This window comes from Pollachius pollachius (assembly GCF_949987615.1).
Source record: "Pollachius pollachius genome assembly, chromosome: 17".
NCBI classification, from domain to species: domain Eukaryota; kingdom Metazoa; phylum Chordata; class Actinopteri; order Gadiformes; family Gadidae; genus Pollachius; species Pollachius pollachius.
The window spans coordinates 12,295,240-12,315,070 of record NC_136950.1 but is presented as its reverse complement, the minus strand read 5'-3'; the positions used below and the strand labels follow the sequence as shown (position 1 = coordinate 12,315,070).

The window sequence follows — 19,831 nt, the reverse complement described above, 5'->3', positions numbered from 1 at the left end:
AGTCACTTTGCTCTCCAATATTCATCGTGAAAGTGATATGTAGGCCTAGGTTGCATTTTGGAGAGAGAGAGAGAGAGAGAGAGAGAGAGAGAGAGAGAGAGAGAGAGAGAGAGAGAGAGAGAGAGAGAGAGAGAGAGAGAGAGAGAGAGAGAGAGAGAGAGAGAGAGAGAGAGAGAGAGAGAGAGAGAGAGAGAGAGAGAGAGAGAGAGAGAGAGAGAGAGAGAGAGAGAGAGAGAGATATAAAACTCTTTATATGTAGACTACTATTCGGCATAGTGAACCGGACTGCAGCTGAGCAGTCCGGACGGCTTCGACGGCGACCGGACTGCTCGGCGGCGGCGGACCGGGCTAAACAAAATTGTAGCTATGCTCTGATTGGAGGGGAGTGGGGAAGTGGGAGGTAATATTCAACTGTGCCCCCTTCCTACGTAGGAGGGGGCGCTGAGACTTACTCGCTCGTTTGGTAACTGTAGGCGAGGTACTTTCAGAAATCTCACTCAAAAAATCATGTACAGACTTTTTTCAGAGTTTGTATGTGTGTTGGAGCACCAGAGACCCAAAACAACACCCAAAATCCCAGGAAAAGTGTTGTTTTCATAATATGTTTTCTTTAAAATGTTACATATTCGATTGTATATATATATATATATAAAAAAAAAAAGAATTTTATTGTTATTTATTTCTGAGGGCATAAGGCTCCTAAAAAATAATTATCAGCAATTTTCTAGGAGCAATTCATTATGGGGAATAAGGTCAAAGAAACAATTAACAGCCAAAAATACATTTAATATTTTTGTTTGTTTAGTCTTTATTAAGTCTTTGTAAGCCAAACAAGGTTTTCCACGGTTAATGACATCACCTAGCATGAGAGGAAAACGTAAACTGCATAATTGACTGGACTACTGCATTAAAGGAGTTTATGTGGAAGACTTAAAGCAGCTTAGAATGGGCCAACATATGGGTGACCTAAGGCTGGAGAGTGACAAACCGGGGGTATACAGTGCAAGGCTAGTGTGTCATACCCGTAAATCCATGTTTCAACTCATAGTGTTGAAACATGCCATCACTGAGGTGAGCTGTAGCGGCCGGCGAACAGGATGCTCTTGCTTGGGTTGTGGCGGATGAAGAAGAGGAAGGGGTGGTCGGCGACGAATTGGGGGGGGTTAAAGATGCCGCATCTAAAGGTCATTTCGGCGTAGGTGCCGGCGGCGGCCTCGGTGCCCTCCTCGTTGACCTCCACGAAGGCCTTGTGGACCACCTTGGACAGCACCAGGTCGTTGGCCGAGGACATGCCTATCGGAGAGGAGGAGGTGTTGAGGGGGTGTGGAGCTCTCTAGCACACATGATACAGGGGCTTTAGGAGTGTTTTACTACCGTTGGCGCTGAATGAGTCTATCATTCATGACTGTGTGTTCAGGCAGTGTAGCCTCGGCAGTGGCAGCCGTTTATTCAATTGTTTGTTTTTTTACACAACTTTAACATATTTAAATGTGTCTATTGTCGTATTTATTGATAATTTATAAGTTATTTATATATATACAGTGCTTAGTGTATCAAGCAAATTGGAAATTAACTGTTTTTTAAAGAACGTAATATGGTCCCTTCCAATAGTGTATTGTTAAGATATATAATACAATTGGATCGCGTGATCCGGCTGTGTGGTCCCTACCAGAGAAGTCACTGAGGCCCTCGACAAAGGCGTCCACCATGCCCATGCTGACCAGCAGGTCCTTCATGTCGTAAGTCTGCGTCATCTTGAATCGCGGCAGGCCCACATTGACTTCACTCTGGTCCATCATGTCTGGCCGGGTCCATTCCATGAAGGTCTCGTAGGTCAGCATCGCTTCCAGCTGAAGACAATTGGGGGTGGTGGTTGATTTGAATGTTAGCGTGTGGGGTCTGATTCCATTGCAAGTGAACCACCTGCTTTAGCTCGAATTCAAAACACTATGACATAGAAAAAGATGATTGGCTCTCAGTTCGACGGGGAAGGGGAAGGGGGAGGGAGATGTTTTTCTCCGGGTAACGATGACATTACAGTTCACTGGCACTTTAATACTGGTCGTTCTTTTTACTCCGTGTACCTCTCTGCACTGTTCCTACCTTCTCCAGGCCGGTTGTGCCGTCCTCAATTTCCATAGGCAGCCAGATCAGCATGCTGAGCTCTTTGCCTTCATAGGGCAGCTCCAGGATCTTTACCAACACATTCAGAGTATTGTATTAATCCCAAAGGAAACTGTTTATAGCAAGTTCTCGAGATAGAAAAATAGTAAGATATAGAAATTCTTGGATATCATACATTTACATTTTTTTTTATTTATTTAAAGGTCCCATGGCATGAAAATCAAATTTTTTGAGGTTTTCTAACATTAATGAGTTCCCCTAGCCTGCCTATCGTCCCCCAGTGGCTAAAACTTGCGTTCGGTGTAAAACAAGCACTAGGTATCCTGCTCGCCTCTGAAAAAATGGAAGCTCAGGCGCGCTGATTTGAAATGTGGCCCCATATGTTGTCATAATGGGCCAAGTTACCTCCCCTTTCTCTGCCTTGCCCGCCCAGAGAATTTGGCCCGCCAATGAGACAATGAGCTACGACCGTGCAAGCGCCACATGTGTATGTGTGTGTGTGTGATTACACACACTGTAACGCAAGTGTTGTACACTTCTTTGTTATTTGGATAACCGTTCTGCAGTTGGTGTTATGGCGCATAACACGTCATTGACGTCTCTGGTATTTCCACAACGAGACTGTAGTTGGGGTTATCTCAGCCATGGTTGAGAAGGAATTGGGGGAAAAGAACTTTGCCTTTGACTCCCGGAAGTACATGAACTGCGACATGGAGGAGAAAGAGATTGTTGCCAGTGGTTGTCTCCCTTCGGAGCCTCGCTGCCCGCTGCCCGCTTCCCGCTGCCGGGCGGCACCACCGCCCGGCAGCGGGCAGCGCGTGGTTCAGTCTACTTCAGTTTGAAGTGGAAGTGGAAGAACCAGAGTCATCGGAGAACCCGACGCAGTTGTTTGTGATTCATAATATTGTCTGGAGGCGCACACAGCTTTTGGCCATGATGATTTGTATTATATGATATAGATATATATGATATTGTTTAGATATAGAGCTGCAGGATTGTTACGCAACTGCTGTTGGCCTACACTTCTTTGTTATTTGGATAACCGTTCTGCGGTTGGTGTTATGGCACATAACACGTCAGACTCTTGTCTCTGGTATTTCCTAGATGAGACTCGTAGTGGGGGATATCTCAGCCACGGTTGAGAAGGAATTGGGGGAAAGGAACTTTGGCTCTGCCGAGGCACCACCGCCTCGGCGCTGCCCGCTGCCGAGGCGGTGGTCACTCGGCAACGAGAAGCGGGGCTCAAGCGGGAAAAAATCGCGGGAAACAATCCCTTTCTCCTACATGTCATGGTTCAGACTACTTCAGATTTATGTGGACGTGGAAGAACCAGAGACGTCGGAGCAGTCATTTGAGATTCAAAATATCGTCTGGAGGCGCACACAGCTTTTGGCCGTGATAATATATATTATATGATATAGATATCTATGTATAATATGATATTATTTAGATATAGAGCTCCAGGACTCCCGCCGGAGCACCCGGAGTGTTCTAGAACATTTACAGAACACGGCATGAGCAATGACGGATTACCACATGGGCAAATGGGCACATGTCCAGGGCCCTGGCCAATGGGGTGGCCCTTGTAAATATATATATATAAATTTATTTTTTTTGTTAAAAAAAATTCTAATGGCGAAAACTTTGGTCATAAAAGGATGTGAATGTTTTTGATTTGCAAAACAAATGCATCACATTTAAAAACCCAAAAAAACGTGATGTGACGTCGTAGTGCTTGGTCAACGGTCAATTTCCAAGTGAAAATGGTGAAACGTGTGCTAAGCGGGTCTGCATAGCGTAAACGAAAGAAAGAAAAATACACTAAAGATACTGCCCTTGTACAACAAATACTGTCCATTTTTTAACTCGTTAATTCGTTAAAGGAAGTCATTAGGTGCTTTTAATTTTCATGATATTAACCTGACAGATTCCATATTCTGTCGTTAAGACGAGCGGCTGGCACTATGCATTGCCCGCAGCCGTTAGATAATCTCTCTCTCTCTCTCTTGCATGAGTTATAATATGCGACCAATACGGTGTGCTAGTGCGTGTATTTGCGTGTTGGTAGGGGTCCATGGCTGGTTTGTGTCCAGGGCCCGTGGTCATGTTAATCAGTCCTTGGGCATAAGGCCGTGTGCGCCTCGCCATTGCGATACATCCACTGTAAACAGAGCGCATGGTACCGTGGCCGCAAGCGGCTCAGGGCCACACTCCCACCCTCCTTAATGAACCGCCTCTCTCCTCCTCATTTGCATTAAAGCTACAGACAATGAAGCTACAGTTCAATGTGCGACTGGCTCGTAGTGGCTGTAATTCTGCACCACAGCTGAATTTCGGGAACGTCTTCAAATACTGTATTAGGGGCCCACTAATATCTATATTAAAGCATCCATAAAGTAGCATGCCATGAGACCTTTAAATAAAATATATGGAATCAGTGCCAAGTATGGCATTGTAATTATTCTGAAACAAAGAGGGTTGCATTAGTTACAGATAATAAAGAACGAGCTTGGTGCACCCATAACCTAGCTAAACACTTCGGCTGATAACCACTGATAGTTTAAATAGTACAATGGGGTTACCTGGCAATTGGCCTCAGGGATGAAGGCAAGAGGGAACCTTGCTTTGTGGTACATCATCTTCACTTTCTTAGTGTCATTCTGAGGGTAAAACAAAGACAAGCAGGGTTATGCATTCATAATATATATTTATTATTTATCACATTAATAATGATAAAAGCTAATTGGGAGGTGGCTAATGCATGAATTTGTATAATGTGCATTCAGCATATGTATTAAAATAAATGTATGCATTCATGTATATATTCATATGTATTAAAAGAAAACACATATTGCCATGCTCATGGATTTTTCCTCAATGGATTCTAGCTGCTATTTTAAAAGCCTTGCATCCTCCGTATGGGAATACAAAATTAGAATGAACTACAAACAAGGGAAAACAAATGGAAATGGTGGTTTTGTAGAGATTGCAAATGGTCGGGTTGTTGGTCCAAAGAAAAACTGTACAGAAGCAAAATGTGTGTACTGTCCTCTGCTAATTTGATCCATAGTATGCAATCATGGTAGCCTGCATCCTGCATTGCCATTTAAGGGAGTTTCTCCTCCTCTTTGGATTGCTAAGGTAAGAGGGTTTCATAAATATATGGCCTGCGAAGGCCTTTGGGACTGTAACTCTAACTAAACACCGGTCAAACATATTTGACTTGACTAGTCTTGACATTGCACCCTCCGGTCCATAAGATCTAATCTAAGGTGTGGCTTGCCGTAAGTCTCTTTCTAATCACAAGGATGATGAGCGTTTGGATAAAGCAGCAATTGTGTTTCTTAGATGTATGGAGATCAATTCTCTGTTCACCACACATATTTTTCCCCCTTTTCACAGACACCTGAAGCTTGTTATGCAAGGAAATATAAACTTCTCTCAAATGTTGCACATCTCTCACTCAAATCACAACCGGACGCTATAACGTTTCCCAGGCATGGAGGGCTGGCTGTTGCAAGTCATAGCCTGCAATCTGCAACAATTAGGTTGAGTTGTGGTTGGTGTCAGTGCCAAGATGGCAGTGGTGAACTGGCCCACCCTTGGCTCCGGTCTTGCAGCGCTACCTTGTTCAGTTTGAAGGCAGTCTCCTTGGTGGCTTCCTCCTTGAACTGCTTGTCCCACTTTCCCTTGAAGTAGATGGCGTTGACCAGCACCAACTTTGTCAGCGAGTCAACCATACCAGGTACCAACAGGTCCTTGATTTTATCTAGGTGAACATAGACAAAGAATGAAAAGAAGGAAAGAAAATGCAGCATTTTGGTGGAAACTTCCAATTGAATGCGTAGTGAGTATGCGGGTACTTTCAGAATTCTAAAACTCAATGACAGGGTTATGTCCACTCACTGGATAGAAAACAGAGGGATGCAAACTAGCATAGCTCGGCTGGCTGGGTGGTGTGAGCAGGAGGGAGTGTCGAGAGATTCTTGTAAACCAAGAGAGAGGTATAGGTTGGCCAGAATTTAAATTATTTATTTTATATCATGTATAACATAATACCATTATTGAAACCACTATTGACAACATTGTCAGGGTAGCTTTAAGCTACCAACTAGTTGAAATGTAACACATTGCAACTTCAAGATAACACAATAAGAGACATAAGTACTACTCGCACACATACACAATGTATGTGTGTTTGTTGCATATGTGTGTTTGTGTCCCACCTTGTGTCTGTTTCTCCACCCAGGTGTTAATCTCCAACCTGGCCTCCTCTGCCTTGGCTTGGAAGTCCACAGACTGGAGGTCTGCCTGGTAGTACTTCCTGGTTTCCTCCAGGAACTCCTGGAAACATTCAACCAATCCCCCACATGTAGCATCACACAATAAATTACATAATACCTATAGATGGAGGAAAATATGTCCAGGTCATGTTTGGAAAGTCACATGATGAGATGATGAGACACTTTTTATTTGTATTGACGTATTCATGAGATCATTCATCAATGATGCAATTAGCGCTGGGCAACAATTAAATATGATCATTTATCGTCTTTGAGTTGTGTTCTGACTTCACATAGGCATGAATATGCCAACGTAAAACTGGAGTACCCAGTTTTTTGGAGTGTTAGCTAATTACGAGCAGAAATGAGTGGAAAAAATAAAGACCTATCTTACCTATAATACCTACCATTCCTTGAATTTCCGTACAGAAAAGAAGAATAGAACGGCATCTTTGAAATTTAAGCCTCACCTGAACAAACTGGAAAGTCTTCTCTCCATACAGCCTGTTAGCCAGACTGAGGGAGTACAGCGCGTCTGGCTTGTTCAGCTCACTCAGCAGTTTGGAGAAGCTGGCGTTGATGTCCTCTTCGCCCTTCTGATGTTGCAGCGCCTACATCGCACAGAGTATGTGTGTGGGGAGGGGAGGGGAGGGGAGGGAGGGAGGGGGAGAAACACAATGTAAGACCACTGTCTGAGAGATTAGATTGCGTGAGAGATTGCCACTTCCCCTGTCCACCAGCAAGATGATGTACAGCCGCGTTCCGCCACCGGAAAGCTCACACAACACAAACTAGAACGTAGTCAGTAGCAGCAAGAAATGAAATGCTACTGCCATTGACTTTGACAGAGCCCACATAGGCAAGGCAGAGTCAAACATTTGCTAGCCTTAAGGAAAATGACAGAGAGGTAAGTTGTAGACATATGTAAAGATATATTATTTTAAAGACTCCCCCCCCCCCCATGGTGAACATACACACTACCCCAGATGACAGACAGTGATCCAAGTACAGAGCACAAACAAAGCAAAAAAACAACCAAAAAAAACAATAGAGAGAGGGCATGTTAGTTATCAAATAATAAAAGATAATTTAAGAATAAAGTCAAAATAAAATAAAATAAAATAAATAAGAAATAATAATAACAGTGATTATTATAGTAAATTAAAGGAAGGCTGGATGGGAAAGGTCCTAAGCTACAAGTCTGCCGAGAGACTTTTCAATTTGTCGAAGTGTTGTATAATTGGGCCCCAAGTAGAACCAAATTTGTCAGGTTGACCCCGAAGCGAAAACTTAATCTTTTCTAATTTTAAAAAGAAGATAAGATCCTTCACCCACACAGTACAACTTGGGGATCGGGGTGATTTCCAGTCCATCAGAATTCTCCTACGCGCTAGGAGGGTTGAGAAAGCAATAGCATTTTTATGTTTATTGTTTAAGTTTGGACCTTTATCAGACTCTGTACCAAATATACACAGAGGCATTGGGTCGAAGGTTTAGGTTCAAGGAATCAGAAAGAAATTTAAATATGCCATTCCAGTAGTCTACCAATTGTGGGCAGGACCAAAACATGTGCGTAAGATCTGCAGGTGAATTATGACATCGATTGCAGCTATCTTGTACATTTGGGTAAATCTTTGAGAGTTTGGAATTACAGTAGTGTAAGCGATGCAGTACCTTAAACTGTATTATGCTTAAGCGTGAGCATGATGAACTCTTATTCACTCTGGTTAAAGCTTGATTCCAAAATGATTCTGATAGACTCACTCCCAACTCTTTTTCCCAATCTCTCTTAATCTTGACAATATTAGTCTCAGCAGCTGAGTTAATAATCTGATATAATCTGGATATACAACCTTTAAGCTTTGGTGGTGAATCCAAGATTGTTTCATATAATGATTCCTGGGGTAAGTTAGGAAAACTAGGGTTTAGAGATTTGGCAAATTGCCGTACCTGGAAATAACGGAACAGATGGTTTTGAGGGATATTATATTTCACAAATACATCTCCGGAGCTTCCAAAAACTCCACCTATATATAATTGACCCATGTTAATAATGCCGTTTTCAATCCATAAATTGAATGCATGATCCAGTCTAGAGGGAAGAAAGAGGTGACTATTATGAATAGGAGTTAGACTAGACGCAGCTGAGAGGTTAAATCTTTTGCGGAACTGGGACAAGATTTTCAATGTTGTAATTACTATAGGGCTGGATGAGTATTGTCTTGGGGAAAGGGGGAGACTAGAGGTCACCAACGATACAAGGGAGCAAGAGGGGCACGAATTAGCCTCAATTCGACACCAGTTAATTTGAGGGAATTTAATCCAGTACATTATTTTCTGTATATTTGCAGCCCAGTAGTAAAATCTAAAATTGGGAAGAGAGAGACCTCCTTGAGTGCGATGTCTCTGCAACATCACTTTATTTATCCTCGGTAGGTCATTGCCCCACAAAAAGCATGTAATGAGCTTATCTAAAGTAGTAAAAAAGAGTTTAGGCAAGAAGAGTGGCAGACATTGGAACAAATACAAAAAGCGTGGTAGAATGTTCATCTTAATAGCGTTAACCCTGCCTGCTAGTGAGAAATATATAGTTTTCCATCTGTCAAAGTCTCCCTTAATCTTAGTCAATAATGGAGAAAAATTCCTATCATACAAATGTTCATATTTCCGAGTGATATAAATACCCAGGTATTTAAATTCAGAATTACATTTATGAAATGGCAGTTGCATTTCTGGGGTTTCAGTAGCCAAATTGTTTAAAGGGAAACATTCACTTTTTGCAAAATTCAATTTATATCCGGAAAATGGCCCAAATTGTCTAAGAATTTCTATTAATGCCTGGGCAGACTTAGCTGGGTCAGAAATATAAACCAATAAATCGTCAGCATATAGAGAAGCTTTATGCTCAGTGCCCCATCTATGAATACCACTAATGTTTGGTGAGGTTTTAAGAGCAATTGACAATGGTTCAATTGCCAAAGCAAAAAGTAACGGGCTTAAAGGGCAGCCTTGGCGGGTACCTCTATGTAAATTAAAATATTCCGAATTTAATCTATTTGTAATGACTGAAGCTTTGGGAGACGAATACAAAAGTTTAACCCATGACACAAATTGGTGACCAAAACCAAAGTTCTCCAAGACCCTAAACAAATATGACCATTCCACCCTATCGAATGCTTTCTCCGCATCTAAAGAGATAACCATCTCTGGAACCTCTTCAGATGCAGGTGAATAAATAACATTTAGCAGGCAGCGGATATTACTGAATGAGTGGCGATTGCTAATAAAACCAGTTTGATCATCGGAGATGATCTGGTGTATAACTGTTTCCAGCCGCATAGCCAAGGCCTTCGCCAATATTTTATAATCTGCATTTAGAAGAGATATTGGTCGATAAGATCCACATGCATCTGCGTCCTTCCCAGGTTTTAACAGCAGAGTAACTGATGCCATTGTAAGGGTTTGAGGTAGGGTTCCTTGGGCCAATGACTCATTAAACATGTTAAGCAAAAGTGGTGATAGTTTGTCTGAAAATTTCTTAAAGAATTCAATTGGAAAACCATCTGGCCCAGGTGTCTTCCCACTTTGCATGGCTTTGATTGATCTTGTTATTTCACTTATGTTCCATGGCTGTTCTAGATTCCCGGCTTGATCATTTCCAATTTTAGGAAAAATTATACCCTCAAAGAACATTTCCATGTCTGTATCATTAGGTGGACTTTCAGATTGATATAAAGTAGAGTAGAATTCTTTAAAAACATTATTAATTTCAGATGGGATTATTGTTAATTGATTCAAGCTATTTTTAATTTGGGATATATGATGCGAATTGGCCCTAACTTTAAGCTGGTGTGCCAGTAATCTTCCCGCCTTCTCACCACTTTCATAATTGAGTCCACGTGCCCGCAGAAGTTGCCTCTCCACTTTACCGGTTGACAATAAGTCATATTCCTTCTGTAAATTCAATCTCCGCTTGGAAAGGTCTGGTGATGGTGTCATCGAATTTTGTGAGTCTAACTCTCTTATTGATTTTAAAAGTTTGTCTTGTTTCTCTCTGCGTACCTTATTTTGTAAGGAAGAAAAAGCTATAATTTCTCCCCTGATGACAGCTTTGAGAGTCTCCCAGAGAAGAGAAGGGCTTACATTGTCTTTCTGGTTGTTTATGAGAAACTCATCAATAGCCTTATTTATCAAATCACAAAAGCTTTTATCACCTAGCAGGAGAGAGTTGAGCCTCCACAGAGGGCGGGGTTTCTGCAAGAGATTAAATGACAGATCTAGGATTAATGGCGCATGGTCCGATTCCACAATTGCAGAATATTCTGTATTGGCCACTGATGGGAGAAGAGTTTTATCTATAAAAAAATAATCTATACGGGAGTATGAATGGTGTACATGTGAATAGAAAGAAAACGTTTTCTTGTTGGGGTTCTGGAACCTCCAGGGATCAATGCATCCAACCTGATCCATAAAGGCTGATAAGGCCCTAGCCATTTTTAACGGAGGTATTGAAGCAGGGTTGGATCTATCTAGATTGGGGTTTATTAGACAATTCAAATCACCTCCAAATATCAAGTGACAAGAATTTAGAGAAGGAATATTGGATATCATTTTCTTTATAAAATCTTCATCATCCCAATTGGGTGCATATACATTAACTAGTATCACCGGTTTATGAAAAAGTGATCCAGAGACTATAATGTAGTGGCAATTCGGATCAGAAATAACATCTGTTGCAGTAAACTGAACTTTTTTATGAAAAAGAATTGCCACTCCCCTTGATTTGCTATTGAAATTGGAGTGGAATATTTGACTGACCCATGGTCTTCGTAATCTAAGATGATCCCCTATTATTAAATGTGTCTCCTGTAAAAAAATGATTTCAGATTTGAGTTTTTTAAGGTGAGCAAAAATTCGAGCTCTTTTAACAGGGCCATTTAGCCCCTTAACATTCCAACTGACAAATCTGGCAGTGTCTCCTGTTATTACTCCACTTAACATTACTTTACTCAAGTTGTATTATTATATTCCATTTGTGAAAGGTAGAGGTAGTGTGTATCCCAAAAAACCCTGAGAAAAAAAAAAAAAAAAAAAAAAATAGAGAACATAAACAAAACAAAAAGGAACAACTTTAACACGTTCCATTCCTATGCTGGTCTCCCTAACAGGGGCTAGCCGCAGGATTCCCTTATCTTGTCCCCCGAGAGACATTTCCTATATTTCTCCTACTTTGAGAGAGGACACCCAACTTATTCAAATCCTATATTAAATTTAGTGTATAATTTCCCACAACAAGTACAAACCAACTGCATAAAAGCTTACATCTGATCCACAAATGAGTAAAGATGAGTAGTCGCCTCATTAACAATTAGTGTGAATAGCAGTTACCCATATCTGCATCGGGACATGAGAAGTGTGTGCGCATTTCTGCGCACCTGCTCACACAGTTCAGCTCTTACATTGTCTTATCCAAATTAGCCTGCAACGCGCCGCTCATAGAAGGCCCTCGCTTCTTCAGGGGTGTCAAAGTAGAATGATTCTCCATCGAAGGTGACGCGCAGACAGGCCGGGTATAACAGTCCGAAGCGGATGCCTTTTTTGTACAGCTCCTGCTTTATACCATTAAAAGTAGCTCTCTTTTGGGCCAGGTTAGCACTCATGTCTTGGTACACTCTCAAAGTCACATTGCGGTGTTTCAGTTCGTGTTTCATTGCCCACCTTAACGTTGTTTCCTTGTCAGAGAAGTTATGGAAGCACACAATGAAAGGCCTCGGCTTTGGGGATCCTCGTTCCGGTAGCGGGCCGGTGCGGTGCGCACGGTCGATGGGCGGGGGGGGACGTGAATATCTCCCCGAGAGCCTCCATCAGAAAGTCGGCTATGAACTGCTTCGGCTCCTTGCCAGTCTCGCTGCCCTCCGGAATATTCACAATGCGGAGATTAGATCGGCGCGATCTATTTTCCAGGTCTTCTACTCGGTCTAGGAGGTGTTTGTTTTGGGACTCCAGGGATTTTACCGTTGCTTCGGTCGAAGTGATCCTTTCAAAGTTATCTCCCACTCTCGTTTCGGTTTCGGTGAGGCGTTTATTAAATGAGTTCACATCCCCTCGCAGCACGTCAACGGAGGCTTTCAACGACTGTGACGTGGTTTGTATTAGCTTCGCCATATCCTCCTTCATACTGGCTCGTTGGTTTTCAAGCATGGCTGAGAGTTGTTGAACCGTAGCGGGCTCGTTAACTTCGGTAATAGCAGGTTGAGTGTTGTCTGTAGCGGAGCCTGCGGCGCCATGTCGGCTAGCTGTTCAGGTTGCGAATTAGCACGAGTTATGTAAGCTTCAATTCCTTGTTGTTTGCGGCGTTTTGATGGCATATCTTATTTATTCCATTACCAATGCGCATTCAGCGGCTCGTTGTGAGAAAGAAGTGAAATAACAGGACCGTATTGAAGGTAAATAATGAAAATTAGTCGGGAGCCTCTTCTCGCACGTCTGTTCACTACATCGTCTAACCCGGAAGTCCTGCTTTGTACATTTCTAAGGCAGTTTTAGGATGTTCTGATGAAGAGCTTAGGTCAGTCTGAAGTCTTCACCAGCTCAATCGGTCCAGCAAGAACAACGATTGGCGCTTCCAGTAATTTTCTTATAGAAACAGCAAAAAAGAAATTACACAACAGTCAAACACAGCATACACACTCAACAAGTCCCACATTGGGTATGAAGGCATCCCATTAGTTAAGAAGCAGCCATGTTGCACAGCATCCCATCGCATCTCATAACATCCCAGAAAATCTCCACTGGCTCTCTGGCCTCTTGACCTGCAGCCCGTTCAAAAGACATGCGCACAACGTCATAGCAGTGCAACGGAAGAGAAGAAGGAGACATATTATTTTCTTGGGGATAATAACGCCTTTGTTGACTCCAAAAGACCCTGATCAGCCACCTGTTAGTTTAACTCAAGCTAGCTACAACATCCAAAATGGCCCCGTTTGAGGCTTTGGCTCCTGGTACCATCCTCTTGAGCAGAAACGGTGGCAGAAAGGTGGTGGGCGCCCTCTGCTGCATCTGCATCTGTGCCAGTGCTTGAAGAGCCTGCTGCTGGGGTCCCTCTGCCTCGGAGAAGCAGAGCACCTGGAGGGGGTTCGGCAGGGACTTGTGGTCACGAGGACGGCTGGGGACGTCAGCTGTGTGCGCATGCATTGACATGCAAAAAAAACTTGTTAAGGTCAAGAGAATGGCTGTGCAGTTCAACAAGTGTGCCAGCTTGTGTGTGTGTGTGTGTGTGTGTGTTTGTGTGTGTGTTCATAAGAATGCATTAAAATGCACAAATCGAAATACAAAAAAACAGTTGAGGTCAAGAGGATGGCTGTGCAGTTCAACAGTGTGCCCGCTTGTGTGGGTGTGTGGGTGTGTGCGTGGTTGCTAGTGAGTATTTGCAAGCACACATGCTTGTGAAAAAAAAGAAACTCCCCTGTCAATAGGCCGCGGTATGCTCAACCCTCAATGTTGGTGGACAGGTTAAGGACCAAAGTAGGTCACTGGGTTTTACTCCATTCAACTCCTCGGGAGTTGACTCAAAGCCCATCATTGCATTCATCACTCATTGCATACCTTTCTCTGTCAGTCGATCTTTTCTTTTTTTTTTACAAATTTACATTAAGGCACACATGGCTTCTTTTACTACCGTCAACGGAAGATAAGGAGAGGCAAGCTCTTGATAACAACCAACTAGAAAGAGAACACTTGTCCATACACCAAGGTCTAACCCCACGGTTGTGCAAGACACCTGAGCTTAGTTAACAAGTTGAATTAACTGCATGAATACTTCTTTAATGTGCTTTTAAACATGCTGCTTACAGTGAAGGGGTGAACCTCACTAACCACCTAGAGCTTGCATCACCTATAAACAGTTAAACTTAAATCCTACGGAAAACCGTAACATACACAGACATATTGTGGAAGAGCCTAAAAGAGGGATGGGTAGTTGTCTGTATGGATACATTTACTACGGTTTGTAGTAGGTTCATTTGTTTAATGGCATTGCATATCTGATGTGTGTTTGCGTGTGTGTGTGTGTGTGTGAATGTGTGTGTGTGTGTGTGTGTGTGTGTGTGTGTCTTGTTGCTATAGTAACATAACATATGAAAACGGGAGGGGGGATCGGAGAACAGTCAGCATTCTGCTGACTGTGAGAAAAACCTCTTCATACTGAGAAATTCATACTGAGAAAAAAGGGCAGGTCATGAGATCATGAGACAGGTGAGATCATGAGCAGGATACTTAACCTTCAGTGGTAACAACTTCTGGGCACTTTAATAACACATTGATAGTATCCTCAAATGTTCTATGATTTCTTAAAGAATGGTCCCAACTTAAAAAGGGAAATATGATGCATATCATTTTGTTTATTTCTGTATACAACAGAGCTATTACTCCAACAATAATGTTGTGCTATGCCTTACCAACTAAATTACACCTAACCTGTGGAATTAACCCATACATTTACTGTGTAATTGGTTAGATGTCAACTCAACATCATTTTCCAAATACATCAGCTTCAAATGGTGCATACAAAATAATTATGCTACATACTTTCACATATTAGGTGTGCGTGTGCCTGCGTGTATACCTCTGACATCTGTGTGGCGGTGTTCCCCCGTGCACCCAGCAGCACCATGGCCAGGGCCGAAGAGATGCTGAGAGGAGAGTAGAAGACATTGCCAGACTTGTTTTCCTCCGTGATCTTTTTGAACAACGCTAGGGTAAAGGTGGTGTTGGCCAAAGGGGTTGAGGATGCCATTGTGTCTGATACAAAGAAAGAAACATGACAGAATAATGAAACAGTAACTGTGTTGTATCCACTAGGTCCGGAATTCACGAAATGCCCTGTCGGTCAAACATGAAATAGGACGAGGAACACAAGAAAAAACACATACAAGTGAACAGAGCGAAGTTTTCCTTAATACCACCATTTACATAGCCCTTGTAACAAACGTACAGCTGTCATTTCAATTTGCAACATTGTAAAGTAAATGTTTTAAAACTCCTATTACTTTAGCATTTCACATGTCAGGAAGTGCACCTATTCTAATCTAACGTTCTTGTACTGTCCTCGCTGAGGTGTACTAACTCCAACTAGACAGTAAGCTAAACTCTCTTCCAATCATGAACATGAAGAATGCCGTAGATTCCTTTTAGTAGATTTATTTTCAATCTTCGCATTGTACTGACCCAATAGGTGAAAGAGAGTGAAACTAGAAAACAAACAGCAAACATATTGCATTTAGTTAAAACGATCTAGTTTCCATAACAGCACTTTTAGCATAGTAATTACATATTCAGCTTACTGCTAACATCTCCTGAACCTATATTAACATCCTCAGGTTCAAATTAGCTTCCATAGTTTTTAACATTGTCACTTCGATTTTAGCTTGATAACTTTTTACATCATTCGTTTTTACATCATGAACTGAATACTATTAATGAATTAAGTAAGTTTCAACAAAGGTGAGACACATACAAGTGATGCCTCTGCTGGGAAACAACATATAAGAAGTGATTTCTGCCGTCTGCACTTTTAAAGAACCTGCTGCTTCTAGTGTTTTCCACATTCTAAACGTGAATCTAGACATTTCCTGCCTACTTCCTGTACAGCTGAAAGATACAAATGTCAAAATAAAAGTCTGGAAGAAACTGAAACTTACAAACGAAAAGTATCATAATTTAAATGAAAAGCCTGAAGGGCAGAACAGTTCTTATTTGTCATGTATTCAAACTGCGACAGACTTACACTTTACTTCACACAATCTTACCGCTATAATAGCAGGCCTGTCGCACCAGTTACTCAAGTTACTCATGTGCGCATGTGCCAAACAGCCTGCAGCTCACACACACACAGCACGCGCGAACGCATACATACACCGCAAGCACGCACATGCACACCGCCAACACACACACCACACACACAAGCACATGCGCACGAACATACATGGAAACGCACACACACAAACACACACACGCACGCGCACACACCGCACATCAAGACAAAGGCAGCGACACATACAAGGAAGCGCACACACACTCACGCACACACACGCACATGCACACAGCGTACGTCAAGACAAAGGCAGCGACACACTCGCCGAGCTAAGACGCGCACACACCGCAGCCACACCCGCCCTTAAACATAACGGCTCTGCCATGGGCACACACGCAGGTTAGAACACAAACGCACGCGCACACACCGCAGCGACACTCACCCAGGTAAGACGTTCTATAGACTGTAAAAATTGAGATAAAAAAAGGGAAGAGACTATTTCTCACCTCGACAAGCAACGGCGGGTAGTTCATTTTGTCATTTAATAACCCTTAAATTCAAACATTGCACCAACCGACATATCAACACATAAGTGACGTGATCTTAAAGAGACAGTGTCCCTATAACGCAGAACCAGAACATGTCAATACCACAGTATGGTGAATTATGTCTATAGAGTCCACCACAAGACTACACTTTGTTGCTTAAAGGAAATATTACTGACCCCCTTGAGCCTCCCGAAATGTCTTTACACTTTGTTGCTCAAACTTAATATTACCCTCCTCCTTGAGCGTCCCCAAATGTCTTGCAATATTGATATCCCCCCCTCCCCCAGGCAGAATGTTTTGGTTGTTTTATTTTTCTTATGTTTTGTATGGATGCTATGTGTGACTGTAGGCTACTGCTGCTTGTCTTGGCCAGGGCACTGGAAGAGATGTTTAATCTCAATGATGATTATTATTTTCAACTAGGCAATAGTAGTTGTTGCCTTGCATTTTTAAATGTCAATGCCCTTTTCATCCCTGAATAACAGTAAAAGCTATTTAATAATTGATTTGCATGCATAGTATACTACACTTTCCATTGAACAATTACCCCTGTTACCATAAATTGACTAATTTGATAATGTAATCAAATGCTCACACACTAGCTGCTTTCGGACATACGTGTAAGTCCTGATATTCTCCTGATGGGCCGTGTGTGTGAACAACATATTCTGACATTTGTACCCTGAAAAACTCCTTAATAATACTACCCCTGGGGTAGTATTTTCTCCGTAGGAAATGTAAATGACCTTATATGTGAATGAGGAGTAGGAAATCTGTATTTCTTACACCACTTCAGTGGGCGTGTTGATGACGAATCTGCATTTCATTGACCCCCTAAATGATAATCAACCTGTTGCCTTTTGTTCTCTGAATGGTTCAAAAATATGTAAATGTTGGAACTGCTTTTAAGAGTCATTTGTGGTTATACGTTGTAAAATTATAGGCAAATGTTATTATAATAATGCGCTCAGAAATTTCTTACATTATCTGGGGTTTCCACATTATTGCTATGGGTTTAATTACAACTAGAGGTTGAGCACGCACAATGCATGCGGGAAAACTCTAGTCCAAATAAAACATAATAAATATACCTAACTTAAAAAGAGTTAAAGCCATTGATTAGTCTTTCAACGTCATATAAACTACTTACCAATCAGTGTGTTCCTGTCCTTGACACTGGCGTCCAGTAAAGGCAAGAGGAGTCTTTATAGATAATGTCGATGGTATTTGGAAACGCCCACAGCCTTTTGCTCAAATCTAGGCAATCTTTGGCCAATGCCAACGAACCTCAGGAGTGCTTCCTGAATTGTCATTGGGTTATGAGTTCTACGGCAAGCTGATGGGGAATATACATAGTTATAACCTTACGCAGGTTTAAATAGCCATTGTTTGAAAGGATACTATACAATGCTTTATACTATGACTATCCTGAGTGCCAACTGCCTTCTTTTTTTATATCCAAATACAATAGGCAGCTGTGCATCGTTTTATCTTTTACCATGTTGTGAGTCTTTTGCAGCTAATCATGAAGGGAGTTGAAACCTCTTGTTATTTGAAAACCACTAATACAACTGGACGTCTACTCAGAATACAACAACTCTAGTTTCTGAGTAGACCTTTATATATATAAAACATAGATCATATCATTGAAAACATATAATATATAAAATACAAATATGTATGCTTATTGGAAAACTAGCAATTAGACATTTATTCGTATGCAAAGTCCCACCCTAGGCAGTAATGCAAAGTCCTAAAAATTACAGAAGATGATATGACTAGTTTAGGTAATCTTGAACTGAAAAAAGCAGTGTTGGTGTGATACTTACATTTATTTCAACATCAATGATTTCAATGTAAATATAAACTGGTGGGTCATTTCATAACATGATAATCCAGTCAACGATGAAAGATAATTCAGGAGATACACATTAGTTAAAAGTGTAAATGCATGATCATCAATGAAATATACGTGATGTTGAATTAGGGTCAATGGCGGTTCTACACGGGGGCCTACGAGGGCCTGTGCCCCTGTCCCTGCCCCCCCCTTTGGCCCCCCCGTGCTGTCCAAATAAAACAATTATGATTGTACTGATTTTATGGAACTAATGCGACGCAACATACTACACAGGTTAATTAGAGGGGCGCACCCAAACACTATGCTGCTGCTGCTGGGTGAATGAGAGCCCAGCAACTACTCTTGGAGAAAGGAGCCACGATTTCCCCTGTAAGCCAAACTGTTTAATTTCGTAAGTGACTTCTTGTTCTTGCACATAACTGTGTTACTGTAGTTCCTCACAGTGATGATGAAATTATGTTTGTAAATGTCTGGTCTCAATAGAAAAAAAATGTGGAAACTTAATATAATAAAGTTTATAATTATAATCTTTTGCCATTTTTTTGTGCCCCTCTAGTTAAACACTGGCCCCTCCTTGGCCCCCCTAGTACAATTTGTCCAGAACCGCCCCTGGTTTGGGTTAATTAGTGGATAGTGAATTTTGGAGAACAAGGGATTTGACAATGCTTTGAAGCTACTCCTCCCTGGAAATGATACTCAATTCTTTGTAAATTATACTATGTCATGAGTCTCCTGGATTGTGATTATTCAAACATTCCTGAGATACAAATCATTTCAAAGAACGCAAAGAAATGGCATTGTAACAACAAAAGCCTCAGAATATTACAAAACATGTTAATGCATTGGCCAATGATGTAAAAAATATACACTAAACAATACTTGGTTAATAATAAAATGAGATGTTTTGTGCAAAGCTCCCCACTATGGACCAATCTTACACATGTATATTCTATAAGACAATTATATGGACCTACAGGTAATTAATACATGCAAAGCTGTGACACAGAAAAATAGAAAATTGTACTGTGTGATAAAGATAAATGTCGAATACATAATGCTATATATACACAGGGGATAACATTGAATAAAACATGCATGCGAGAAAATCCCTTTGCTGATTGGCTAATGCATACATTTCCAAGAGGGCGGAGCGTTTAAGTGTGCTTGGTCACTTTCAGAGGTGCACAGGTAAGAGGGGAGCCAGGCA

General features: G+C 41.6%; 1 pseudogene across 1 annotated transcript; it reads right to left on the bottom strand.

Annotated features, from left to right (window-relative positions):
* Positions 1 to 849: 849 nt before the first annotated feature.
* On the bottom strand, positions 850 to 18,079 carry LOC307088419 (leukocyte elastase inhibitor-like; annotated as a pseudogene). Its single transcript, XR_013812827.1, has 10 exons — positions 17,917 to 18,079; positions 15,031 to 15,206; positions 13,413 to 13,532; positions 6,878 to 7,018; positions 6,351 to 6,468; positions 5,751 to 5,893; positions 4,707 to 4,784; positions 2,104 to 2,193; positions 1,670 to 1,850; positions 850 to 1,293 (listed from the first exon to the last, which is right to left on the bottom strand). The product of XR_013812827.1 is annotated as a leukocyte elastase inhibitor-like (transcript).
* Between the last annotated feature and the right edge of the window lie 1,752 nt (positions 18,080 to 19,831).